Raw genomic sequence first — 27880 nt, forward strand, 5'->3', positions numbered from 1 at the left:
TCGGTCTACAAACAGAAGCCGAACGGTGGAAGGACACCAGTGGCAGGAGGCCTCATTAGGGAAAGCACACCTTGGTTTAAGAATGGCTTTGGTTTAAGAACGGACTTCCGGAACGGATAAAGTTCGTAAACCGAGGTACAACTGAGCACAGAAGATGAGCACAGAAGGGGCAAAGTATGTTAATGACAGGAGTTCAGACTTGGGTACAAACCAGTTGGAAATAAGCTAAACAAACCATGGTTTAGTGTTACATACAAACACAGTAAATGAGGGGGAAATGGTGTAACAATACGGTGGGGCTAGGGATAGCTTCAAATGAGTTTGTGTGGGACATGGACAGGCATGTGAAGTCAGTGAATGGCTCTGAGGAGGTGCAATGTTCTGAGCAATGGGAGAAGTGAATAATTTGACAACAAAGTTTTGGAGAAAGGTAAGAGGAAAGCCAGAGAGAAGAAAGCTGCCATAACTGAGAGTGGGATCTGCTGCTATTTCTAGATAGATTATTCTCTACTGAACAGCTCGGGGTGCACAAGCAATCGAGTGTATTCATGCAAAGATGAGGAAAATATTTCCTCTAAAATGTTTGGTTAATTTATTTTGTATGGAAAACCCTTTTAGTAAGCTAGTGGTGTGATTCTGTGCCCACTGAATTCAAAGGGAAAAGAAAGATTTCCTTCTTAGAATCAGGAATGAGCAGGGCCAAGATGACCAACTCATTTCAATATGGGGACCACAAAAATTCGTATGGAAGGATAGACACACTCTTCCAAGGAAGTAATACACACACACCCTTGCTTGTTATTTTAGATAATCCAGTTTGTTATATTACAGGATAATAAAATAAAGCACCTTCTCAAAACAATTAACAGCTGTGTGAAAATTAAGCCTACATTAAATAATAATCCAAGGTAAACAGGGAAATTCCAAGATAAGTGTCGGCAAAAATAATAATCTGAAATCTTCATTGATACAAGGAATATTTATCCATTGTGGAACTGTCTATTGCTAATGCCCAAAGGTAGTCTGATATTATATATCTGTGACAAGATCAAACAGAAATCGAATGGCATAGGCTGTGATTTTTGCAGCTCTTTTGAAACAAATCTGCAGCAGCAACAAAAGAGGTTTTGTTTTACTTTGGTATATATGCTATTTATTTAAGTTAAATTACAAAATAAATAGAATCATTTTCCTCCAATGGATAGGCTCCTGCATGTCTTTGTGTCTTTATATCTCCATATCCTGGTAGTTGTCAGCAAGTCAAGATGAGTTGTCTCCTGCTTTGGAATCCCATAATTACATATCCCATATCAACATATCATCGTATTAATTTATTGCATCAACACTGTGAAGGAAATCTCTGTGCCTCGCTTTGGATCAAGGGACTGAAAATTGTTTTATATTTGGGAGGATGCTTCCCATCATGTTCCATCCCTGAAATATACAAATGGAAATAAATGTTGTCAACAGCCCATCATCTCCTGTATTGTCATTATCACAGATACTTGCTGAAGATCAAACCACTGATGAAATCCCCAAGCCATAGCTAAAACTATCTTTTTGATGTAGATCTCTGAAATAAATGGGTGCTATATAATACAGGCTTTAGTACTCTTCTTGCACAATCTCCATTCATTTCAGTGAGACTTTCATTGAAGAGCTTCCTTTTTAAATTGCAGCTATATAGCTTTTTTCTCGAGGGCCACTCCATGAGCCTCGCTGAAGAATGACCCATTTATTTTTTTAGATTTTTATATATGGTCCTTTCTCCCAGGCTGGCAAACAAAATGAAACAAAAACTGTAAAAACAACACAAATATTAAAAAAACTATCACGTATCCTCACCTCTAAATAATTTGAAGGTTTCTAGCCAAAATAGCTCAACATCAAAAAAACGAAGATCATGGCCACTGGTCCCATCACCTCCTGGCAAATAGAAGGGGAAGAAATGGAGGCAGTGAGAGATTTTACTTTCTTGGGCTCCATGATCACAAAGGTCAGTATAGTTAAAGCCATGGTTTTCCCAGTAGTGATGTATGGAAGTGAGAGCTGGACCATAAAGAAGGCTGATCGCCGAAGAATTGATGCTTTTGAATTATGGTGCTGGAGGAGACTCTTGAGAGTCCCATGGACTGCAAGAAGATCAAATGCATCCATTCTTAAGGAAATCAGCCCTGAGTGCTCACTGGAAGGGCAGATCGTGAAGCTGAGGCTCCAGTACTTTGGCCACCTCATGAGAAGAGAAGACTCCCTGGAGAAGACACTGATGCTGGGAAAGATGGAGGGCACAAGGAGAAGGGGGTGACAGAGGACGAGACGGTTGGATAGTGTTTTTGAGGTTACCAGCATGAGTTTGACCAAACTGTGGGAAGTAGTGGAGGACAGAGGTGCCTGGCGTGCTCTGGTCCATGGGGTCACGAAGCGTCGGACACGACTAAACGACTAAACAACAACAAAAAGCCAAAATATCTTTTCAGCCATCAAGAGCTGAATGGGGATGTTTCTGAATTCTGCCTAAGTGCTAATCATGAGATGAACGAATGCATCTCACCAAGAAGGGCAGAACTGTCAGATCTCCCTCCTTTCATGGTTTCTGCCCAAAACTGCTGCAGCCAACCAGCAAAAGCAAAAGAAAGGAAAAACTGATTTGAACTTGTACTCCCTGATTTGATTTCTCTCCTTCCCTCTATCCAAAATGGCTGCTTCCAACAAGCAAAATGCAAACAAGTAAGTAAATAGGCAAACTCTGGCTGTTCAGATTTCTGAATCAGCCGTTCATGTAATAAGGTTTAGGTACAATTCTTTGTATTTGTATAACTGAAATTTTGGTTAACAAACGTTCAAATAGCATATCCTCCAACATTTCTCTGATGAAAATAGGGATGTCCCATTCCATAAGGATAATTTTACTATTTTCACCCCACATATCTCACTGGGTTGCCCCAGCCACTCTGGGAAGCTTCCAACATATATAAAAAATAATAAAACATTAAACATTTTTTAAAAAAAATTTCCCTATACAGGATTGCCTTCAGACAGCTTAGGGGTCAGATAACTCCATACCCTCCAACATTTCTCCAGTGAAAATGGAGACATCCTAAGGAAAAGTGGGACATTCTGGGATCAAATCAGAAATCGGGATGGCTTCTCTAAATCAGTGACATCCCTGGAAAATAGGGACACTTGGAGGGTCTTCAATAGTGGGCCCTGCATGTACAAAACAAAAGCTGCATAAAATTGTGTACTTTCTGACAAACTCATAGGCTCGAGAAGACCAGATTAAAAATGTAGGTAGTTTTCAAGGCCTGAATGAATAAAAATGTCTTCATCTGGTGCCAAAAAGACCATAAGACAAACCACTCTGTGGAGATTGTCCCCAAACCTCATACCCTGCAAGTGTCCCGGAAAATATGGGATATTCCATTTTCTCACATGAAAGCATGGCAGCCATTTTGGGCTCTGTGATCTTGCATAGGTAGTAAGACACTCCTGGTTTCATACTCAATATGTTGGAGGGTATGCAACCAGTGTGGTATGGTGGTTAAGAGTGGTAGACTTGTAATCTGGTGAACCGGGTTCGTGTCTCCGCTCCTAGAGATGCAGCTGCTGGGTGACCTTGGGCTAGTCACGCTTCTTTGAAGTCTCTCAGCCCCACTCACCCCACAGAGTGTTTGTTGTGGGGGAGGAAGGGAAAGGAGAATGTTAGCTGCTTTGAGACTCCTTCAGGTAGTGATAAAGCGGGATAACAAATCCAAACTCTTCTTCTTCTTCTTCAACTGGAGTGCCATCACTGAAAAGGCCCTCACCCTAGCAGGCAACTGTCTCACTTCATTTGGTGAAAGTAATCAGAACAGGGCTTCAGACAAGGCTTTCGAGAACCAGGTAAGAAAATACAGAAGGAGGCACTCTCTACTCACAGGAAGTCTGAATCCAACCCACAGAGTTCAGTAGGGCTTACTCCCAGGAAACTGGCTATAGGATTGCAGCCTTAAAATCTTTTTACCACATCTCTGCAATGAATTTAGAGGGCCCATTTATCTAAAGCCAAAATATATGTCAAGTCCAGCTTCAAAAATACATGCCACCCTTAATACATGCCACCCTTTTCTAGCATTTAATGAAACCAAACAATGAGATAACTTATCAGGAATAACAGTTTTTATTTCCATGCAGCCACAGTCACTTTCCAAGAAATATAGACAGCCTTTCCACATTTCCTTCTGCGGGCTTGAACTTGGGGCCAAGGAACTTCACATTTATGCTATTTTTTTATAAAAAATAATTCATTTCCTTATTCACTTTGGCCATAACTCTGGCATACCAACACACATGCAAAACCCGGTTTACAGTTGCACAAAGGCCTTATACACAACATTTTGCATGAGACTATTTAATGCTGTTGTAAATGAATGGTGCTGAGAGACTCAAGTCTCCATAAAACCTTTGGACCTATGAGGAAAGTGACTACCTTCCCATTACCAGATAGGTGAGGACTGGTTACAACAAGCAGGGAAGGAAAGGCTGAAAATTTGCATATTGGTTTGTAGGGATTCCCCATTAGTCACAGACATATTAGGAGCAGCTTTCTGCTGCTTCCAGGGGAAAAAATTATTTGACAATGGTTAGATCTGCATTCAGTGTCAAATCTCATCAATGCCATGACCTATAACTTCCTCTTGTGGGTGATACACATTTATGGGTAGAAAGACAACACTGACTGCTTTCTGAGCCTTTCTACTGAATGAAAATGTGGAGAAATATAAAGTTCCCCAGATCACATTAAATACAATGTGATGACAATGTGATGTTGAATTAATTGCTCCCCAAGAGCTCCTTACTCCCTCTTTACTATTATTTCACTTTTAAGAGCAGTCCGGAAGGAAGAGGAAACCGCTTAACATTCTCTAAAACCGCATCTGGATGACAGCCCACTTGCTCATGAAGCTTCCTTATATTGCGTCAGACCATCGATCCATCTAGCCTGTTATTGTCTCTCCTGACCCTCCAGGGTCTCAGGCAGGTGCCTTTCATGGCCTACTGCTTGAAATCCTTTTGGCTGGAGATGCTAGGGACTGAACTTGAAGCTTTTTGCATTCAAAAGCATGCGCTCTGCCACTGTGCTACAGCCCCTCCCAGGGCCAGCCCACGCATGAGGCCAGGTGAGGTGACTGCCTCAGGCAGCAGGATCCGCAGGGGCAGCACATCTTTCTTTCTCCCTTGTTTTTGATATAGATATTCACTCACGCCTTCTTTCTTAGCGGGGAAGAAAGCACCATTTTGTGGTTCACCGTCCTCTCTCATGGCACCTGAAGAGTTTGCTGGGCTCTGTAAAAATCAACTTTTGTTCTTTTGAAAGTTATGTTTTGATATCACCAACCTGGTTACAGAAATAAGCTTAGAAACGTAACAGCAAAACTCTGAAATGTCTAGGGGACATGTAAAAAGTCAGGCGTGCCAGTTAAGTTGATTCTCAGCTTTCTAAATTTCTGTCAGAATTATATAGGTTCATATCACAGAAGGAGGGTCATTTCACACACTTACCGTATTTTTCTGTGTATAAGATGCCCCCATGTATAAGACAACCCCTATTTTTTTAACCCAAAATTAGGAAATCAAGTTGTTTAACTTTTGGGGGGGAGTCACTTCTGCCAATCGCTCACCCACCTGTCTACCGCTGCCGATCGCACACCTCGCCACAGCCACCAATTGTCTGCCGGCTTGCTGCTACCAACAGCCCATCTGCCCACTTGCCGCAGCCAAAGCCAAAGCCAATCGCCAGCAGGCCTTGCCACAGCCACCAATCACCCGCCCAATCGCCACTGCCAATCTCCTGCTTCCTGTTGCCATTCATCGCATGTCTCCCCCCCCCTTTGCATCCACTATCCGTGTATAAGACGACACCCATTTTTTGCCCCCCCCCTTTTTTTGCAAAAAGCATCGTCATACACGGGAAAAATTCAGTACTTTACTTGTGCTCATGAGTTGCCTCCAGGTTCGTGCTCATTAAGACAAGTGTGATGATCACAGAGATAATCCTTTGATCAGAGGTTTTCAACCTTTTTGAGTCCACGGTTCCCTTAACCAACTACATTCTTCCTGCAGCTCTCCTGGGGCTCAGGAGCCCAGCTATGTCACCCCTTGCCTGCAGAGCTGGCAGCCTCTCACCCTTTTTCAAATACCCTCATGGAGTGTTCCCTCAGCCTCCTCTTCTCTTCCCTCTCCTTGGGAGTCCTCCAGGCAGCTGCTGCTGCTGGACCTGGTCTCTGAGCTGCCCCCACTCTACCCCAAAGAGAGCTGCTCCCAAAGGCACTATTTGCCTGTGGAGCTTATAGCCAGGGCTGCTGCAATAAACAGCTGTGCAAGCCTTTGGGAGGCAGAGATGAGAGAGGGCATGAGAGGAGGAAGGAAAGAAAAGAGGGACAGAGGCTAATGTCGCCCGTGGTACCCCTTGACCATCATTCAAGGCACCCTAGGGTGCCACGGCACACTGGTTGAGAACTGCTGCCTTAGAGTATGGCAGGTAGAAATAAGTGCTGCTGTATTAATGGAAACACATCCATGATTTCACAACTCTAATGTTATGTTTGTCCACCTAGGAGAGTAAGTGATTACATGCATACAGTGGTACCTCTGGTTAAGTATTAAATTCTTTCTGGAGGTCCGTTCTTAACCTGAAACTAATCTTAACCTGAAGCACCACTTTAGCTAATGGGGCCTCCTGCTGCCGCCGCACCACTGGAGCACGATTTCTGTTCTCATCCTGAAGCAAAGTTCTTAACCTGAGGTAATATTTCTAAGGTTAGCAGAGTCTGTAACCTGAAGCGAATGTAACCTGAAGCGTATGTAACCCGAGGTACCACTGTATTGGGGTCATGCATAGTGGGGTCATGCATGTTCATAGCTGTGAAAAGAGTGTGCACATACCAATGCTGTTAAACCATGAAAGATGCAGCTCCTTCTTGAATACATAGGCCATGAGTCAATGTGCTTCTGGATCCCACATTTACCAATTTATGGTGGAAATTCTATCATTGTGGTGTGGGGTGTATTACTAGTAAATTATGGCTTAGAATTAAACCAAACAGTTTGAACCATCAATGGACCAGAGAGAGCTATAGAGAGGACCATAAGCATGAAAAAGATGAATAGCTTTGAAACAGAGGCTCTGCTAATGAGATGACAAAAACATACCCTTTGCATATTTTGTGGGTTTTGGTTTTGATATTCTACTTATGTCAAATATATGTAATTTTCAACCCTCATTTTATGAATTCATATACTATTCTGTTTCCTGTGTGGTTAGTAAGCATGCCAAAATTGACACTGTAGAAGTCTTGGAGATTTTCACGTCCAAGACATATTTTCAGGGGGATGGGATTTCTAAATCTGGCTTCTTCATTTTAGAAGATACCAACGGATATTTGGCACAGATGCTTTCCAAGCTGGGGTGTCTACCACAAAAGATCAACAGGCAAACAGAAAAGTGTAGTCATATTTTTGGAAACTCGGGTTTGCTCCACCTAAAAGGCAAAAAAGGTAATGACTTTAGCAGATTTAAATCAAATGCTGCTGGACAAATGTATACAAACTATTTCCTATTAGAAATATTTTCTTGTTGGCTAAGCTTCTCCAAGTTTTATTGAAAAAAGGGGGAATTAGATTGCTCATTTTATATCAAAAGTGGGGGGGGGGGAGCATACTTCAAAATAAATAGAGGGATCCTGAGATATGTTACTGCGCAGTAAAATGTGGTGTGTCAAATAAATATACTTTATTATAGGACATCTCATTTTGAAATATCCATTGTAATTGTTCGGTACTAGCAAATCATAAATCATCCTTGATACCAGTTAATCTGAACCAGATATATGTCTGGAGCAGTACTGAAGCATGTACATGTTATGAAGAAGATCAGATTTGCCCTTGGTTGCAGCAGGAGATGCTAAGGAAGGCAAGAAGCCAACGCCAAAGTCGGGAAGGTAAATCCAGATGATCACTAAATAAAGTCAATGTTGAAGATCCGAAATCCAGCTCAATCCACAGAAGCAGTACAACCATGAGTGAGGACAGGTGGAGACTGTGTGCATCAATGGAAGTCAGTGCAAGAATACTGTGTTCAAATAGGTAGGAGCCGTGGTCAAAAGAGTGGGTGGGGCTAACGGGTCTAGCATAGTAGAAAAAAGAGTCATAGTGCCATCTTATGTAGTGTTATGAGTTTGGGGAAGTAGGCTATATGCCAAACCTCTCTAATCCCTAGATCCACCAAGTGCTAAAAGCCAATCAAGCCTTCTAATTCCAAAAATAGCCAAGCTAGCTTCCTGGTGAGGTGGTGGGGGATTAAGGGGGTCGGTGTGAGACAGCTAATGGGTGGGCCCCCTCCCTGAGCAGAGAATGCCAGAGTTTGGAATAAAGTTTTGCAGTGATGGGACCTAGAAGTAAAGCAGCAAGCTGGGGAGGAAGAGCAACGTTTGAGAGCAATATTTTATTTCTGTTTGAATCCAAGGCTGTGGCTATGGGAGAAGCGAGACGCTTTTTGCAGATGGACTAATAATAAAGACTTAGCTTCAGGGTTGTTGCAAGGATTACAACTAGATAATGCGTATGAAGCACTTTGAGAAGTTGAAAACATTGTGCAAATACTAAGCATTAAAAGCATGGGTATATTTGCTGTAGTGAAAGTAGAGATGATGATGATGTTGCAGATTTAGGGGGAAAAAATATTAAAGCCAACATTGCCGCTAAATATTTGCCACTGGCAACTTTGGGCTGAGTAATTCCAAATAGTATATCTCAGTCTTTGCAACCAAATGCCTGGCATGCCCTCCCTTGGGTAATTCATGAGGTGAAGACAGTAATGACTTAAAAATATACCTGTTTACCCAAGCTTTCCTGGACTCTGACTCTTTATTTGTATTGTTTTGTAGACTACCCAGATTTATTTGAGATATAGGGTTGTGTTTTGTTTTCATCTTATTTTAAGGAAGTGTTTAACTGCTTAAGGATTTTAATTATATTAAGCATTGCAGTGATAAGGCTGTAATCAACAAACAACTCATTTACAGAAGCTGGTGCAAAGATTCCAATGAGGGCAACAGGACTTCCCCTACTCCCAGGAGAACCCCCAGAAAAGAACAGGTGGGGAGGAGAGGGGAGATTGTTCTGTGAAATGCTTGTGCTGATAGAATGACCTTCTTAGCACAGCTTTGAGGGGTGGGGAATAGTAAATAGATAAGATGAATTCAGTTCTCTCTTCCTTAAGAATCCTAAAGTTATAACCCTAAACACACTAGATAGTAAGCTCCGATGAAGATTGTGGGGCATACTTCTGAGTATAAACAGGATTTTGCTGTCAAGGTATTACTACATCTTTAAATGTCTCTAAAGTACACACATGCATACGCACACAATTTAAATCAGCAGGTGATCAGCTGTCCCACCACTGGTGAAATTAATAATAGTAATCATCATCATCATCATCATCATCATCATCATCATCTATTCATACCCAGTCTTTTTACCTGACAGGACTCAAGGCAACTTACAGATAAAAACAAGAACAATTAAAAACAGAAAATGAGACCAGCAGTCTATAACGTAAAGGACTGTACAGTAAGACATCTGTATCAAATGAAGGGGGGGGCAGAATTCTTATATTTTTATCTGCAGAAAAGACAAAGGCTAGGAAACAGTGATGCAGACTCTGCAAATACACCTTAATTTGACTGTAACTTTGAAGTGGCTGTAGCTTTGAAGCCATTTCCTCCCCAGAGCCTGCTCTGCTAACCATGTGACATGGCTCTCGCCTTGAAAGTCTATCAAGTTACATAATCCATCTAGCACATTCCTCACCATTCCTGTTTTTAATGACCTAGACCGGATTCAACCCAATGGCCTTCTTAAACATTCCTGCGGCTTTCTGTCACTTACAGTATCGAGTTAGGAGCGTGTGTTTTGTGTTTGCTTCTGCACTATTAAATAACACAGCGGGACATGAAGATGTTTCACATATTTATGGCTTTTTCGTTATCTTCCCGGTTCAGATTCCTTTTGCACATGGTGCCAGTGGGTGAGTGACTTCCCCACTTCCATTCTAAAATTCATTTTCCACTATACCGCTGTAACCTTTAACCTGTCAAGAAAAAACTCTTGTTGATCAAAAGACACAAACATTTAAAGGGTCATGTGATGTCCTGGAATTCCCCCTCCTCACCCCCTAGTTCTGTCAATGTCTCTCAGTTATTTCGCCAAATTTATGCTAAAAACCCAGCCAGCACCTGTCTTTCCTGATTAGTTTTTTAAAAGAAAGAAAAGAGATGGAGAACGCAGGTAGACCTGGAGACATCTGATCTGATTTTTTTTGAGGGTAACCAACAATCTGATACCTGTGAGAAGCAGGGCACATCAGTGTGATCTGCAGGTGGCTTTTGCAGTATCAGCACATCTCTAATATTACTGGAGATTTTTGTGCGTGTGAAGAAAAGAAATACATTAACAAGGCCTGTATTGGACAAAAGACATGGGATACAATGGATCTGTCAAGTTAATCCACTATTCTGTCCTCCTTATCCCCTGACGGTAACTAATATCCCTTACAACGTTAAAGCAATTTGCCATTTGTAGCCCTAAAGAGGCAAACATCTTCTTTCCCCTCTTTGTTATAGGGACCACTGTTCCTAGATCTAGAAAACTGCGGTAAAGATTCCACTTGTCAGAGACTGCCTCCCGGTCTCAGCTCACAGAAGACCAACGCTAGCCATTAGAACTGTACAGAAGTCTTTATTGACATTTAGTTTCCATTTTCAAGCACTAGCGTGCGTCTCTACGTCTAGACCCTAGACCAGCGAAGCCTCGTCTGAGTCTCCGCCCCCTGTACACCAGCTTAAGACTCTAGCCTTACTCCACCTTCTACGTTTCTCCTTCCTCCTCTGGGTCCTACTACCCCCCTGGGTGCCTTCCTTCCTGGATGCCTCGGAAGCGGACCCTTCGGACTCCTCCCCTTCTCTCCGGCGGGCTTTGGGACCCGGCTCTCTCTCCGGACTGCCCATTGCGCCCCCCTCTTGTACATTTGAACTTGGCGCGCGCGCGCTGCCCCTGACCTTCCTTTTGACCGTTACCTCGCTCTCTGATGCAGGCGTGGCTAACCCTGACTCCTGTCCTTCCGCTGACGGAAGGCTGCCTGCTGCCGATGTTTGGGACTCCTCCCCCTTACTGCTCTCCGGTGGGGAAGCTGGTCCCGATTTCCAGCTGCTGCTCTCTGAGTCCCCTCTGGCCCCTCCTTCCTGGGGTGTTCCCTCTGGCAACCCCCTGGCTCTGACCACTGGGGCCCCTTTCTGTGAATCCTCTGATTCACTGGAGAGACTTAGAGACCTCGGATGGCTACCCTCGCTGACTTCTCCCTCAGATTCCTCTCCCTCGGTCTCTACTTCCTCCCTTTCCTGTCCCTCTGCTCCTGAACCCCTGACATCCATCCCCCCCTCGAAGCCCCCCCTTCCCCCCTCCCCTCCTTCCGGTGCGGGTACTGGGTGCTCCGTCGTAGCGGGGGTGCTTGCAGGGTACAGTTCGTCCCCCATGTACTCGTCAACGTCGCTCTCCTCTGCTTCCATCTCTCTGTCTTCGTGCTCGAACCCCACGTTGTCCCCCAACACGTCCATGTCCGTCTCGCCCCTCTCCCCCTCTTCGGGTGGTCCCATCCAAGGACCCCTCAGCCACTTTCTGCGCCACTGCTCCTCTGGTTGATCGTCCCACCAATACGAGTGGTCTGAGGCAGACCCCGGTGGCGAACCCACCTGGGAGCTGGGGACTGGTGCCTGATCCTCGTCCGAGTCGAACCCCAGGAATGTGCTGGCTGAAAGAGTGGGTGTGAAAAGCCAGTCGTCGAAATACTCTGCTGGCATGGGCCTGTGCGGGAAGAGGGCATGAAACTCCTCTTTGAGCAGAGGCTCCTCCAAGGCATAGTCCGGTACCCAGCTGTTGGCACTGGCCGGGGTACCCTCTCTGGCTAGGAAATATTCTACTCCCTCTTCCCCCCATCTGGAGTCCAAAATCTCTGTGACCTCATTGATGTGTCCCCTCCTAGGCGACCCCCTCACTCTGGGCCCTTCACTGCTCTGGTCTGGTGCTGTGTCTGGCTCCTGAAACCTATGAGGTGCTTTGTAGGGCGTGAGCACCGATCTATGGAACACCGGATGCATTCTGGAACCCTCCGGAAGAGCCAACCGGAAGGCCACTGGATTGACCTGCGCCTGGACTTGGTAAGGTCCTAGCTGCTTATGTCCTAGCTTCTTCTTAGCTAATGATCTGGTCGGCACTGCTTGCGCTGCTAACCAGACCCAGTCACCCACCTGTATGTCTTCCCCAACTCTTCTGTGTCTGTCGGCCTGCACCTTGTATGCGTGCTTTGCTAGTTCTAACTGCCTCCTGAGCTGTTCGTGGACCTCCTGCAACTCCGACGCTAAGGCTTCCGCTGCCTGTGGCTCCCCCTCCCCCACTCTCTCTAAACCCGGGAAGGTTCTGGGATGCCTCCCGTTGTTGGCGAAGAACGGCGTCACCCCCGTCGACACGTGCTTCGTATTGTTGTAAGCGAACTCGGCGAGCGGCAGGTAGTCCACCCATGTCGTGGGCTGCTGGTTGGCGTAGCATCTTAGGTACTGCTGCATGACGGCGTTGACCCTCTCCGCTTGTCCGTTGGTCTGTGGGTGTCTCGCCGACGCCAAATTGACTTTGACGTTCAGAATGCCCATCAGCTTCTGCCAGAAGTTCGAGATGAACTGTCGCCCCCGGTCGGAGAGAATAGACCGTGGCAGACCGTGGACTTTGAACACGTGGTCTATGAACAGTTTGGCGGTCTGCTCTGCCGTGGCTACCTTCGCACACGGAATGAAGTGTGCCATCTTAGTAAACATGTCCACCACCACTAGCACTGCTGTCTTTCCCCTCGAGCTGGGCAGATCCGTGACGAAGTCCAGGGCCACCCTCTCCCACGGTTCAGACGGTGTCTGCAGCGGTTCCAGCAGTCCCGCCGGCGGTCTGTGAACTGACTTGGCCCTTTGGCAGGTGTCACATCTCGAGACGTAATCCGCTACTTCCCCCCGCATCTTGGGCCACCAAAAGTCTCTGGCTACGAGTTCGACAGTCTTTTCTTTGCCAAAATGCCCTGCGGTGGGAGCGTCGTGTAGCTGCTGCAGGACCCTTGCGCGGAGGTCGTCTCCCGGCACGTAGAGTGCTCCCTTGTGGAGGAGCAACCCATCGCGAATCTGGAACTCGTCGGCCCTCGCTGTGCCCCTGTGCACCTCCTCCATCTTGGCCCGTGCGAAGGGGTCTTCCCGCAGCGCGCGACGTACGGCGTCCAGGTCCACGGTTGCCGACGCGCATGCCCACGCTTCCGGTGCGAAAATGTGCTTGGCCGCCGACGGTGCCGCCTCCTCCAGGTATTGCGGCTTTCTGGACAATGCATCCGCCATCACGTTGTTGTCGCCTGGGATGTACTCTATCTTGAAGTCGAAGTCCGCGAAGAACTCTGCCCATCTAATGTGTCTCTGGTTGAGGAACCTAGCCGTGCGCCAGTACTCCAGATTCTTGTGGTCCGTGTGGACCTGCACTGTATGTCTGGCTCCGATGAGGAAGTGCCTCCATGCCTTGAATGCTGCATGTATGGCTAGCAACTCCCTGTCCCAGATAGTGTAATTCTGCTCCGACTTGCTGAGCTTCCTCGAGTAGAAGGCGCACGGCCTCCAGTCCCCCTGCTGGTCTTGTTGCAACAGGACAGCTCCCACGGCCCTGTCTGAGGCGTCTGTCTCCACCCTCATGGGTCTGCTGGGATTCACATGCAGCAGCTGCTCTTCGGACGCGAAGAGACGCTTGAGTTTCTGAAAGGACTGCTCCGCTTGCTCCGTCCAGATGAATTTCTTCTTCTTGGAGCTGAGCGTGTCGGTGATGGCCGCTGTCTGCATGGCAAATCCCTTGATGAACTTGCGGTAAAAGTTGGCAAAGCCGACAAACCGCTGGACTTCCTTCCGATTGCGTGGGCTTTTCCAGTCCAAAACTGCGCGAACCTTGGCGCTGTCCATGGCGAGCCCCTTGTCCGACAACTTGTAGCCCAGGAAATCCACCTCCGTCACGTCGAACTGGCACTTCTCCAGTTTGGCGTACAGCCTGTGCTCCTTCAGTCTCTGCAGAACTTCCCTGACATCCCTCTCGTGCGCCTCTCGCGATTCTGAAAAAATCAGGATGTCGTCCAGGAAGCATACGCACTTCTTGTAAAGGAGCCCCGCCAGCACGTGATGCATAAAGGCTTGGAAAGTGTGAGAGCCATTTTGTAATCCGAAGGGCATAACTCTGTATTCGTAGGTGCCCAGTGGCGTGAACATGGCCGTCTTCCACTCGTCGCCGTCGCGCATGCGAATCAGGTTGTACGCGCCACGTAGATCTAGCTTGGTGAAAACGTGTCCTTTCCGCACCGTCGCGAGCAGGTCGTCTATCTTGGGCATGGGGAAAGCTGAGGGCTTGGTTTTCGAATTTAAGATTCTGAAGTCCACCACCAGCCTCCGTTGGGGCGTGTCCCGCTTCTTCACAAAGAATACGGGACTGCCTCCCACCGCTTTCGACTCCCGGATGAACCCACGCTTCAAATTGTGATCTATGAACTCCCTGAGTTCTTGCAGTTCATCCTCAGACATGGAGTACAGTTTCCCAGTTGGCAGCGTCGCCCCCGGCAGGAGGTCAATCTTGCAATCATAGGGTCTGTGAGGGGGTAGCTTGTCCGCCTCCTTCTCGCAGAATACCTCCAAAAACTCCGCATACTTGTGGGGTACTGCTTGCAGCGTGCCCAACTGTAACTGCGGGTCCTCCTCTTCCCCTTCCGGGCTGGGTATAATGCAGTGTTCTGCACAGTAGGAGGAGCCAAAAGTCAGTTGGCGCTGGTACCACGCCAATGCTGGGCTGTGTCTGTGCAGCCAACTCATGCCTAATACTATAGGCGTGTCGGACAGTTGGGTGACATTGAAACTGATGACTTCCCGGTGATTCCCAATTTGCATCACCATAGGCGGCGTCTGCTGCACCACCTGCCCCCCTAGCAGTTCCCTGCCATCCACCGTGACAACCTTCAGGGGCAGTGTGGCTGGCAGTAATGCTACGTTGTGTTGTTGAATGAACTCCAATCCTATAAAGTCTGCGTTACTGCCAGAGTCAATTGTAATAGGCACTTCTAAGGTGAGTCCATTGGGCAGCTGAAGCGATGCGGTTAGCTGCACCACTGGCTTGGGCGGGAGGGGGTCTGTGGGCTGCAAAATCTCTGGGGACTTCCTCACTGACTCGTCTGGCTGGGCCCCAGTGCCTCCTCCTCCAGCCAGACTTGGTCGTTTCCCTGCTGTGGTGCTCTCTGCTGAGTTGTTTCCAATACTGTCACTGAAGCTGCAGTGTGCTTGAAAATCCTCTGGGGACACTCTTTCGCCATGTGCTCTGCACTCTCACATATATAACACTTCCTGTTCCTTCTAGGCAGCTTCGATTTTACTGCTCCCGGCGTTAAGGCTCTGGTAGCTGAGTGAGCCCTAGCACCGCCAATCTCCATCTGCTCCTCGCCCCCTCCCTGTGGAGGCGTGGACTGCGCACGCGCTGCCTCTCTGGGCAAGAGGGAGGGCACTCTCGCTGGTGAGCGTCCCCAACGCCCTTCTTCTTTGCTCCACGGGCGTTCTTCCTGCCTCACCCCAATAGACAACGCTCTTTCAACCACTTGTTGAGTGGTTGTGGGTCTCTCTCCCCTTGCCATCTCATCCTTGATCTGTGCATTCAGACCCTCCCAAAAAAGGTCTCTAACCGGCGGAGAATCCTTATCCCAATTCAGCGCGTTGACCAATGCAAAAAACCGGGAATGATACTGCCTTACGCTGGCTTTCCCTTGTCTTAGCCCAAATATGTCCCTCCGGGCAATGTCAAGGTCTATTTTGGATAAGAAACAGGAGTCCATCGCCTTAATGAACGCATCTGCGCTTTGGAGCGCTGGATCCTTATCCCTCCACAGGTTGCGCAGCCATGCTTTCGCGTCCCCATGCAAATGAGACAAAATAAACCCCACTTTCTCCCGCTCATCTCTAAAGTCTCTTTCCAGCAGCTGCAGCGCAAACAGCACATCTGCTCGGAAATTGGGGTACTGCTGCAAATTCCCATCAAAATGAGATACAATGCTGCCTCCTCTCTTCCCCAAACCGATCCCCTCGGATCTGGGTACTGGGATCCCCTGCTTTACAAGCCCTTCCAACCTGGCTTGAAGATCTCTGCAGGCAGCTGCCGCTTCTTCCTCTCTCTTCCTGGAAGCGATTATTTCAGCGTTGAGTAGTGTCACCGCTTCTTGCAGGGAAGCTATTTTCTGTTCTGTAGTCATCTTGCCTGACTCTTGTGAGCTCGCAAGGCACCAGTCTTCTACCCTCCCTGCCTCGCTTCCTTAGCGATGCTTGAGGCGAAGAAAACCGATGATACGTGAGACGAGGCTTACTGTCAGAGACTGCCTCCCGGTCTCAGCTCACAGAAGACCAACGCTAGCCATTAGAACTGTACAGAAGTCTTTATTGACATTTAGTTTCCATTTTCAAGCACTAGCGTGCGTCTCTACGTCTAGACCCTAGACCAGCGAAGCCTCGTCTGAGTCTCCGCCCCCTGTACACCAGCTTAAGACTCTAGCCTTACTCCACCTTCTACGTTTCTCCTTCCTCCTCTGGGTCCTACTACCCCCCTGGGTGCCTTCCTTCCTGGATGCCTCGGAAGCGGACCCTTCGGACTCCTCCCCTTCTCTCCGGCGGGCTTTGGGACCCGGCTCTCTCTCCGGACTGCCCATTGCGCCCCCCTCTTGTACATTTGAACTTGGCGCGCGCGCGCTGCCCCTGACCTTCCTTTTGACCGTTACCTCGCTCTCTGATGCAGGCGTGGCTAACCCTGACTCCTGTCCTTCCGCTGACGGAAGGCTGCCTGCTGCCGATGTTTGGGACTCCTCCCCCTTACTGCTCTCCGGTGGGGAAGCTGGTCCCGATTTCCAGCTGCTGCTCTCTGAGTCCCCTCTGGCCCCTCCTTCCTGGGGTGTTCCCTCTGGCAACCCCCTGGCTCTGACCACTGGGGCCCCTTTCTGTGAATCCTCTGATTCACTGGAGAGACTTAGAGACCTCGGATGGCTACCCTCGCTGACTTCTCCCTCAGATTCCTCTCCCTCGGTCTCTACTTCCTCCCTTTCCTGTCCCTCTGCTCCTGAACCCCTGACACCACTGTAAACTCACTTTGAGGCCTTCCCTGGAAATAGGGGTGGAGAAGACATTTGGACCTGTTCATATTTAAATGCGGGCCTACCTAATTTTGTATTTTCTGAAACAATATGAAAACCAAAACACAGCTCTCCTTTGAAAGGAACATTTCTCTGAATTTTGCAATTCTGTTCTCCAACCAAATAATGCGTACAAAAATGTGTCCATTTGGGGAAGTGTGCATAAAAATGCATTTATGAGCAAAAATAACTTAGAAAATGTGTTCCTTTGGTAGACATTGCATGCAAAAATGTACATATTGTGGAAAATATGGACTAAAACAATTGCAAACTGATGCAGGACTGTGGAGAACTGAGGACTGGAAAAATGAGAAACCACCATTGACATATTTGTCCATCCCTAACTATAAATAAGCAGAATTTAAAAGGACAACATGTTAATGTGACCATCTGGCTTACAGTTCTATTGTGTGGTTGTTGGGCAGGGGGAGGGGCAAAGAGTCTTGACTCACAATAGACCCCATTACAAAACATATCAGTTAAAGGGCACATTCTCACTTTGTATGATTGCAATAAAACATGGCATGGAGGGGGGGGAAGCAGTTTGGTGAGTTGTCTTGGTGCTATTTTCATAGGAGAGTTTTGAACTCCACAAGTACTTTAATACTCTGTTAAAATGCTTAGCTTGACATCTAAAAATCATTACGGCTTCTCATGTTTTTAAAACCGTTTTAGATACTGTTGACACTTTATGAAGAAAGAATTTCAACTTCAATTATGCCCTGAGTGTGTGTTGGTGGGAAAAAGGGGTGCTAATATTCTTGACTGTCATTTTTCAGAAAGCCCCAGAAGAGGGTGAAGGTTCCATGGATTATTGCATAGAGTAATAAATATTCAGTGAACCATATATATATATATATATTTAAGCCTAAAGAGCTCTGGCTTACGGAAATGCGGTATGTTGCATGTTACTACTCAAAATAACATTAAACCAGGCAAGATGATTTTATATTCAAGCTGCCGTTCTTAAGTAACAGCTGAAAAGAAGGAGCACTCATGTGCTTCTCAACCAGTGAAGGAGTGGGTGCCATTCAAGTGGTACAACCATAGAGACACTCTACCTACGGAAAGGTCTGTGTTAGCCCACAAATGCTGATTACATCAGCCACTCAGCTGCTGAATAGTAGAGTTCTATGCAAGTACAGTGGTACCTCGGGTTACAGACGTTTCAGGTTACAGACGCTTCAGGTTACAGACTCTGCTAACCCAGAAATAGTACCTCAGGTTAAAAACTTTACCTCAGGATGAGAACAGAAATCGGACACCAGCAGCGTGGCAGCAGCAGGAGGCCTCATTAGCTAAAGTGGTGCTTCAGGTTAAGAACAGTTTCAGGTTAGGAATAGACCTCCAGAACAAATTAAGTTCTGAACCCGAGGTACCACTGTACAGGGTTGCAGTGTTTGGACTACTGTGGTGAGTTTATTAGACTGTAAAACTGTAAGCTGGGACAGTTGTGAATTTCATTTCTTGGAAAGCACTTACTATACATTAAATAATAAATGATGAAAACAATGAGGAAGCAATCCAGATGGAGAGGAAGAGGCGTGAGAGGTGGAATTAAAGAGCCATACATTTATGGGAGGGGATGCCACATAACAGCACCCCGCTTTCAAGAACATATGTGTCTGGAATACGCCCAGGGTTTGTTTGTTTTTTACAGTTGTTCCAAATCCACAATGATTTCTTCTCAATCGATTTATATTTTATTCCTCATCCTCGTCCAGAGGAGGTCCATGGATCCAAAAGCTTCTCTGCATAGCCAATTCTCCACAGCTCCTAACATACTTAAGATTCCTTCAGCTTTGCTCAATCCAACTCTGTACCACATCCATTTAAGATGATCTTCGTATTGTTCATTCTTGGCAAAAGTAGAGCCCAGTCCATCTGCCTTATGTTGGGGATGCAGTGCACAAGGCATCATTCTGTTGCATTATAATCTGGTGGTTAGGACTTAGAAGCTGAGAGGCAAACCAGCAGTTCAGCATGCTCAGGCAGGGCTAAAATGCAAAATATTCATGGCTAGGTCACAATTTCTACTGGCCAACAGTTTGGCATCAAAAGGTAGAATTCAAATCTCCTAGCTCCAGCCTACCTGCTAGGCAGAAGTTAGGAGAACTAAGGGAGGCCTGTTGCTCAGTGGTAGAACATCTGCTTTTCATGCAGAAGGTCACAGGTTCAATCGCCACTACCTACAGTATAGTTAGGCCCAAGAGTGAACCCATAAGAAATCCTGAAGAGTCAGTGCCAGTCACTGCTCAGCTAGATGGGCCAATGGCCTGACTGCATCCTATGTTCCTGTAATGTTTTCCCATTCTCACTATCTCAGCCACATCCTACAATTCTCCTGGTCAAACCTGCCTCTTCTGTTCTTGTTAAAAGTGAAAATCTGGACACAAAAGTTGATGAGGTGTTGTTGTTTTTTGCATGTTTGTTTTGGGCCAGCAAAATCTCAAAAGAAGAAGAAGAAGTTTTGAGCTGTTTTTAAGGAAATTCTACACTTCCAACATGGGTTGCCAATATGTCCAGATTTCCCCAGACATTTCAGCGATTTCCGCCCAGACTCCGTTTCTGATGGCCAAATCCAGGCTATGTCTGGGAAATTCCGGACATATGGCAACCCTAATTTAACTCAACTTTATGCAGGAAATAGTTTCTCTTCAGTGAAAGCTGTTTTTTAAAATAATAATTAAAAAATCCCTCCAAGTAGGAGGAAAAATAAGTATGGTAGCCCAGGGTTGATTTACTCTCCTTCCTATTTGGGGAAACATGTCAGGGGAAGCAGGAAGGCTTTGGATCTAGCAAATCCAAGTATCCCTCAATCTGTATCCTGGTGCATCCGCTTTGCCTTGTCAGATGTCAGAGTACTGACAGTCAGCAGCGCCAATGCCATTTCCCCCATGCTGGCTGGGAAGGTGCTTCAGTTAAGAGTACTCCCTCTGTGAAGGTGGAGCTTCTTCTCTACTTGCAGAGCAGAAGACCTACAAAACCCTACCATGCCTAGGATGCCCTCCCACGGACCGTAAGATTGTGCCTCAAGTAAGTGAGAAATAGTTCTTTTTTTATTGGAATGCATGCTGAAGCAAATATGCCAAAGAGGGAAATTCTGGATTTATTGTTAATTTCTATCAGAATGGATTTTTCCCTTTTGCACTTGGGTTTGCCGTTTTAAATTCCAGCTGAATAAAGTGTTCTTTTTGTCTACTTTCCATTATGTGTGGTGTATACCTTTTCAAATGTCAAATCCCGCAGACATCAGTGGTTTTATACAGTTGAGGACAAAGTTACTGTTGTAAGAATCAAAGTATTCAACATGACCTTTGTATGGATGTCTAGTGGTTAATTAATGAACTGATTCTTTTTGCAGCTAGAAACCTCCTGGACTGGCATATTTTTTAAACCCAATTTTTCATATGTATATTTAAATGCATGTTTAAATATCAGCTTCTGAGACCCTAGCATATTTTGCACAGGGTTTCTGAGCATGTGCTGTTGAACGCTTTTTAGGGGAGACCTTTAAACTAAACATGGAAAGGACTAAGAATGAGCCTGCATGCCCAGGGACACTGGCAATGGGGTTTTCTATACAGACCTCTACCCTATCCCCAATTCAAGCCCTTGCATATGTAGTCCAGTGCCTGAACCAGGCTTATGTTATATAGCATTGTGATGTCATTACATTAATTGCATAATCCCTCAATGACTAGGACAAGGGCGAATTTCAATGCACTGCTGATTTTCCATTGGCCTATAGTGCTTGGCTGCTTCCAACATCACATCAGGTTGGGCTGATTGTTTCCTTCCCTTGCCAGGCCTTTCCCAGGAGGGAGGGAGGAAGAGATCTGGGGTACGAGAGAAAAAGAGGGGTGTGCTCAGCAGAGAAATAGAGGGGGAGATAGCAGAGGAAGAGGGGTGAGTTGGGAGAGAGAGAGAGAGAGAGAGAGAGAGAGAGAGAGAGAGAGAGGGAGAGAGAGTTGTGGGAAATTATAGGCAGATGGAGGAATGCGGTCAAAAAGAGAGAGGCAGGGTGAGAGTGTGAGAAGAGTTTTGAAGGTGTGGATCAGCCAACCCAATCTGTACTTTGAAAGGCATCCCTCAATGGAATGCATATGTTGATGAGCTGTGTCCTGTCTCTGCTTCATGCCTCTCTCTGACAAATTCTTTTCCAGGCAATAGCTTTGAACAACCCAGTGACGCCATATCCAGCAATATTTCTGGCAAAGCAGCCCTGGAGGCCGACTCTGCACCAGCAGGTCACTTCACACAACATAACCCTGTACTAGCACAGTGTTGCTTGTGCATAAAGGTCATGGCCCCAAATCAAAAAGATGTGATCAATACAGTTAGACAGAGCAGTAGAAAAATGGTGTTGAATGGACAGGGTGTTACCATTCCATTTTCTGTTGTCATTTTCATAATCCACAAGAGTTCTTACCGCATTCACTGCCCTGAAACAATGCAAAAAGGAAGTATTGGGCAACAGGAGAAAAGAAAGATTTGTGGGCTCTGTTCCAAGTTATTTCATAATGTTTTTCTTGGATCAGTTTGAAACAAATGGCAATGACTATGCCTCTGTTATTATTACTTCATACACCACTTTCTGTGGAACCCGCAGAAAAAAAACATTATTAATCAACATGGGGGGGGGGATTGCAAATCAAGTCTTTCTGAGATGCGCAAATTGCAGCAGCACCACAGGCCTTGGAGGTTGGCACTTTCAACATAGTCCACACTTCTTGGCACCCTCATTGCTAGCAGTTACAAGAAAGGTACGTTTTCAATATACAGTAGTACCTTGTTTTGCAACCGGGATTCATTCCGGAGCCCTGGTCGCTGGCCGAAAAGGACGCTGGACAAAGTGCTGCGTCTGCGCATGTGCGTGGAGCAGTTTGCGCTTCTGCGCATGTGCAAAGCATTATTTAGTGCTTCTGTGCATGCGCGAGCAGCGAACCCAGAAGTAACCCGTTCCGGTACTTCTGGGTTTGCCACAGACGTTCGATGGAATGGGTGCTCGACAAGGCAGGAGCTAGACGAACTACCACTGTATGTGATATTTATTAGTCAACCTTTGCAACCCCAGGCTAGCCTCAAAAAGCCAGTTCTAGACACTAGTCCCTGTTTGGTCTGCAGTATGAAGACATGTTTGCCCAGCAGAATACAATTATTTTTTAAAAAAATAATTTTAATCATGCCTAGAATGTAGCACCTTATGGCTTGTTCCTAATACTGTGGTGAAGTTTTCAAGCTGTGGAGTCAAGCACAGAGCAGCACAAAGCAAAAAGTAGCAAGAGGACTTTTTGAGCAGTGTAATGTGTAATGGCTTCAGCATGGTGCATTATAGCACAGGAATCAACTTGTGTGTTATAAAACACTAGCAGCCTTGTTCCCGGCATTGCTCAGGGATTCTCAGAAACAAAAAAACAGAAAAATCACCTCAGCTTTGAAATCAGTGGCTAAAATCAGGGCAGTTTTTGAAAGGATCAGTCCACCCTCTTGATTCAAAATAGTACCCAACTGTATCTAAACCTAGGCAAAAGCCTGCTCCATGATCTCAGGAACTATAATGTGAAATTTGGTTATGGTATCTTGAGGTGCCCAAATGAGTGGCAAAGAAACAAGCAGCTTCTCAAGATATATGGTGTATAATTGGAGCTCTTGCCTGGGTCTGTAATCTATAGAAATCTCCTCTAACCAGCCTTAACATGAATGTGTTTGTGGCTCTGTTGCTCTTAAACAGATAAAAGCTGAGCTGACATACTTGGCTCATAAAGATTGTTCCATCAGTGCAAGCATTTCTCCTTGCCCAGTAGAACAATCTTCCCTCTCCTTCCCCTGCACACTGTTCTTGAAGGTCAGATTTTGGGGAGCTAGGGCGGAGTGCAATCGAAGGAGGAAGGAAGCCCCACTGGCTTCCACTTGCAGAACAGGCCACTTGAATCCCACCCAGTACATTTGTCTAAGCAATGGAAGCAACGTAATATTTAGTTTGATGGTGGGTTTCTGTTTGAAGTTTGCACAGTTCTTGATCTTATTTCTTTGCTGATTTTAATTTTCACATAAAATTAAAAACACAAACAGAGAGAGGAAAAAGCATGTCCAACTGTTTTATTTTGATTTGGGGGATTCATTTTTGCTAACCTGAGAGCCAACTTGAATCTACATAAATCAATCAAGAACTACAAAACCACAGTAAACGGTCAAAGGTCTGTAAACGGCAAATTAACAAAATACTGAGAATGCTGTAGGGGGACCCAGTAAACACAAAGAAGCAGGGTCAGTAAATATAGAAGACACCCTTCCCCCCCCCCAATTTTTTTAATGCATTTTATAACACAAATAAAAAACACAAACAGAAAAGACAAACAATACAAACAAATTCTTGTCATATCCTTATTTTTCTAAACATTGTTAAGTGGGCTTCGCCAAGTCCCACCTATCTGATTTTCATTTTACTTCATCTTTAGCAGTTTACATATATCATAATTTCTAACCATCTTCCCCCCCCCCACTTTCTTTAACCATAAAAAACTTCACATTTTATCACTTATAAAATACACTTTATTTTACTTCTAACCCTGCCGCCTATATCCACTTCCATCCTATATCCACTATTAACATATTTTTTCAAATATTCCTTAAACTTCTTCCAATCTTCTTCCACCCTCTCTTCTCTCTGGTCTTGGAATCTCCCGGTCAGTTCGGCAAGTTCCATATAGTCCATCATCTTCATCTGCCATTCTTCGATAGTCGGTAAATCTTGTTTCTTCCAATTCTTCGCTAGCAATATTCTCACGGCTGTTGTGGCATACAGAAAAAAATGTAGAAGACACCCTGCTTTGCTTCCTTTTCCCATTGTCATTTCTTCATTCCTCATTCTCAGGCCACATCCTCTCTAGCCTGACAATATCAACCTGTCTTATACTGAGTCAGACCATTGGTCCACCTAGAACAGTACTGTCTTCCAGCTGGCAGCTGCTCTTTGGGGTTTTAGGCAGAGACAACTTTCACATTACCAGCGGCCTGATTCTTTCAGCTGGAGATGTTAGGAATTCAATTTGCTGTATGTAAAGCATTTGCTTTTCTAAAGAGCTGTAGCCCTCAGAGCAGATGGTCTATATACAGTGGTACCTCGGGTTACATACACTTCAGGTTACATACACTTCAGGTTACAGACTCCGCTAACCCAGAAATAGTACCTCAGGTTAAGAACTTTCCTTCAGGATGAGAACAGAAATTGGGCGGCAGCAGCAGCAGGAGGTTAAGAACAGTTTCAGGTTAAGAACGGACCTCTGAAACAAATTAAGTATGTAACCAGAGGTACCACTGTATGTCAGAGAATGAGGTAACAGGGTGGACTCTCCCACTTCAGACCGCAGGTGTGTGGAGGGGATGTCACCTTGCTGAATGCTCCTTTGCAGTAAAACAAACAAACAAACTTCCAGAAAAAAGAAAACAGCATGGCAGGCAAAGAACTGCTGTGTTTCTTTTCTATTTGCTGGAGAGTTTGGGAAAGTAGAGGAGGAGAGTTGAAAACCATAATCCACCAGCTGTTGTCCGAAGTGGTACAATCCAGCCTAATCCCTCATCATTCTTCTGCCTTATTTATTTGGAAGAGAAGCCTCTTCCAGGCCTATGGTGTGAGTGGAGAACCATTCAATAAAGTACTGGTTGTTGTAGCAGCAACAGTAGAAGTAGTAGAAATACTAGCATGTTTATTTGCTTAACATGTGATCATTACTAAAAGGGCTTATCTTGATGTATTTTAATAGTGTTTAATTGTACAGTACAATATTATGCAGTGAATCACTGAATGACTGCATAACATGGTTTATCCATATATGCCAAGGTAAATTTGGAACTACGTGCTCTGGCCTGATCAGGTCGATTATTTTCTTTTCTCTGCAGCACGTGAAACTTGATAGGTTTCCAAACACGAATTGAAAAGTTTCTTCTGCCACTTTATGAAAGTGCAGTTTCTGGCTTTCCAGTTGGCACAAAGCTGTTGTTTGCCTCCTAATCTGTAGTCTGTAGAAATTACGGGAGTCAGAAGGAAATTCAGCAAAAAGCACTTTCCCCGCCTATAACAGTTGACTAGACTCTTATCATAACTTTTTGCTTACAGTGCTGTACTATGGCATTCTCCTTGGCCTGCAATTCAGGGTAAATGAAAGATAAATGAAAACAGAGCATGTAGATACCAAATGCCACAGCCCAGGCCATCAGCAGCACTAATTCTGGACTACCATTCCCTTGACAAAATACACCAAAACTCTGTCATACATTTTTGCAACAATTCATTATGTTACACATTATCTAATACCTCTCCCCCCCAAAAATGACCCCTGAATTTTTGAATTTTATTGACATTGATGCTGCATTTTATGTTGTATTTTATGCTGTTTTATGCTGTTTTTAAGTCGCATTTTAATTAATCTTTTATATTTGCTGTTAGCTGCCCTGAGCCCAGTTTTTAAACCGGGAAGGTCGGGGTATAAATTATTATTATTATTATTATTATTATTATTATTTAATGTACAATCCCTTTCATGAGTAATATCTCACTTCCCATAATGAATTTGGCCTCCAAATCATGCACCTAGGAAGACATTACCATAGCAACATAGATTCTCTACAAGAGGGATGAGGAGTCTGTGGTTCTCCAGAGGTTCTTGCTCCAATTAGCCCCGGCCAGCATGGCCAAAAGTCAGGGATGATGACTAGAGGGCCACAGGTTCCCCATAAAAGAATGAGGGACAATAGTTCCCTCCCCAGCCCTTGTGCAGCTGGGCAATGCCCCACCCTGTTAAACTGATGCTTCTGTGGGCATCCAGGTAATGTGAAACAGGGGGACTGCCCTCTGCACTCCCTAAATGACATCTGTTTCTGGCACATTCATAAGAACACCAGAAGGGCTCTGCTGGATCAGTCCAATGGCATCCTGTACTCACAGTGGCCAACCAGATGTCTGCGGGAAACACAAGCAGGATCATAATAATCGTCATCATTTTATTTGTATGCCGCCTTTCCATAGTTAAAACAATGCTCAAGGCGGCTTACAACATGACAAGATTTACATAATTACCAACATAACCAAAGTCATAAACAATAAATAAAACACATCAAAAAGTACACAACCAAATAAAAAACAATTTCCACATAAATCATAAAATCTACAACTAAGAATACAGCATTAATATCAATCACAATTTAAAATGACATAGATAAAAAATAAAAGCAATTTAAAAACAAAAACGGAGCCCTCTCTGTTGGAATTCCTGCTCCATGATTGCAGTCATGGGATTGTTGTCTATCACATGATGGTATATGTTTTGACTCAACAGAGTGGGAAGTGACGGAGACAGGATGTTTGTGTTACTGTGTTCCGTGAAGTGGGACTATTGTCCTTTGTTCTTTCTCTCTTTGCTGTCTGATGCTAGAGAGAGAGGGAGCCATGTTGCAGTGCTCCGTGTGTGTTTATATGTAAATAAAGTAGATTAGCCAAAATGCTGAGTTGCTGAGGTCTGTCACGCATGCTGCGAAGACTCTGTGGATTCCTAAGTGTGCTGATGTCTGTTGGCGCCAGTCACTGTGATGTTCAGGCTGAAGAAAGTTTCTGAAGGTCCTGAACGAAAGACCAGGAGAGAGAGAACATGCCAGTCGGGCATGTGTCTCTGCCAGGGTCCTACTCAAGTGTAGGACGAGCTCCTGACACTCTCTGCCCAGCAGCAGCAGCAGCAGCAGCAGTCCTTTATGGAGCCTGTCACCCCAAGCCAGGTGGAGAGAAGCAGGGCAGGGCCCTTCAGGCTCCCAGCAGGTCAGGCCTCCATAAAGAACTGTGACAGTCCTCCATAAAGGATGTGAGCACAAGAGCACAGAAGCATTACAGCCTCCAACTGCAGAGGTAGGGCATAGCCATCGCAGATAGTATCCACCACTAGCCTTCTCCTCCATGAATTTTTGTGGGGCATGCTGGAGGCTTTCCCTCTGTAAAAACACCTCCATGCATTAAGGAATGGTGACACGGTCTAAATGAGTGATCGGTGCAGAAATCTCTTCCTGTGTGTTGATTGCCCTTGCCGGATTCTGACATGTTATTTGACTTGTAACCGTCTTTTGGCATCTGCTCTTATTTGATGACTGAAAGTCTTCCTGATGCAGGAATGTTCTAAAAGTTGAAGCCCGCCTAAAGGTCTATGTTATTACATTTTGAAATGCTGAAGAAGAAGAAAATTCTCCATCTTAAAAAGGTGCCACCCAGATTCCTTCGCATTTGTCTGTCTGCAGGAAGGATGGGAAACCTGCGGTCCTCTGGATGCTGTTGATGTCATCTCCCATCAGCCCCAGCCAGCATGGCCAATGGTCAGCGATTAGGGCAGTTGAGTACAATAACTTCTGGAGGGTTCCCTATTCCTGGTCTGCGTTTTTGTAATAAGCACACTATCCTAATAAAAATAGTTACTGTGCTTCTTTCTGCCTACAGGGCGAATTCACTTTTAAATTTACATTGGCACACTCCTTGATTGGGGGGGGGGGGAATAGCAACAAAGGAAATATATTGAAGTCTATTAAGAATTA

This window comes from Podarcis muralis, chromosome 1 (genome assembly GCF_964188315.1).
Source record: "Podarcis muralis chromosome 1, rPodMur119.hap1.1, whole genome shotgun sequence".
NCBI lineage: Eukaryota > Metazoa > Chordata > Lepidosauria > Squamata > Lacertidae > Podarcis > Podarcis muralis.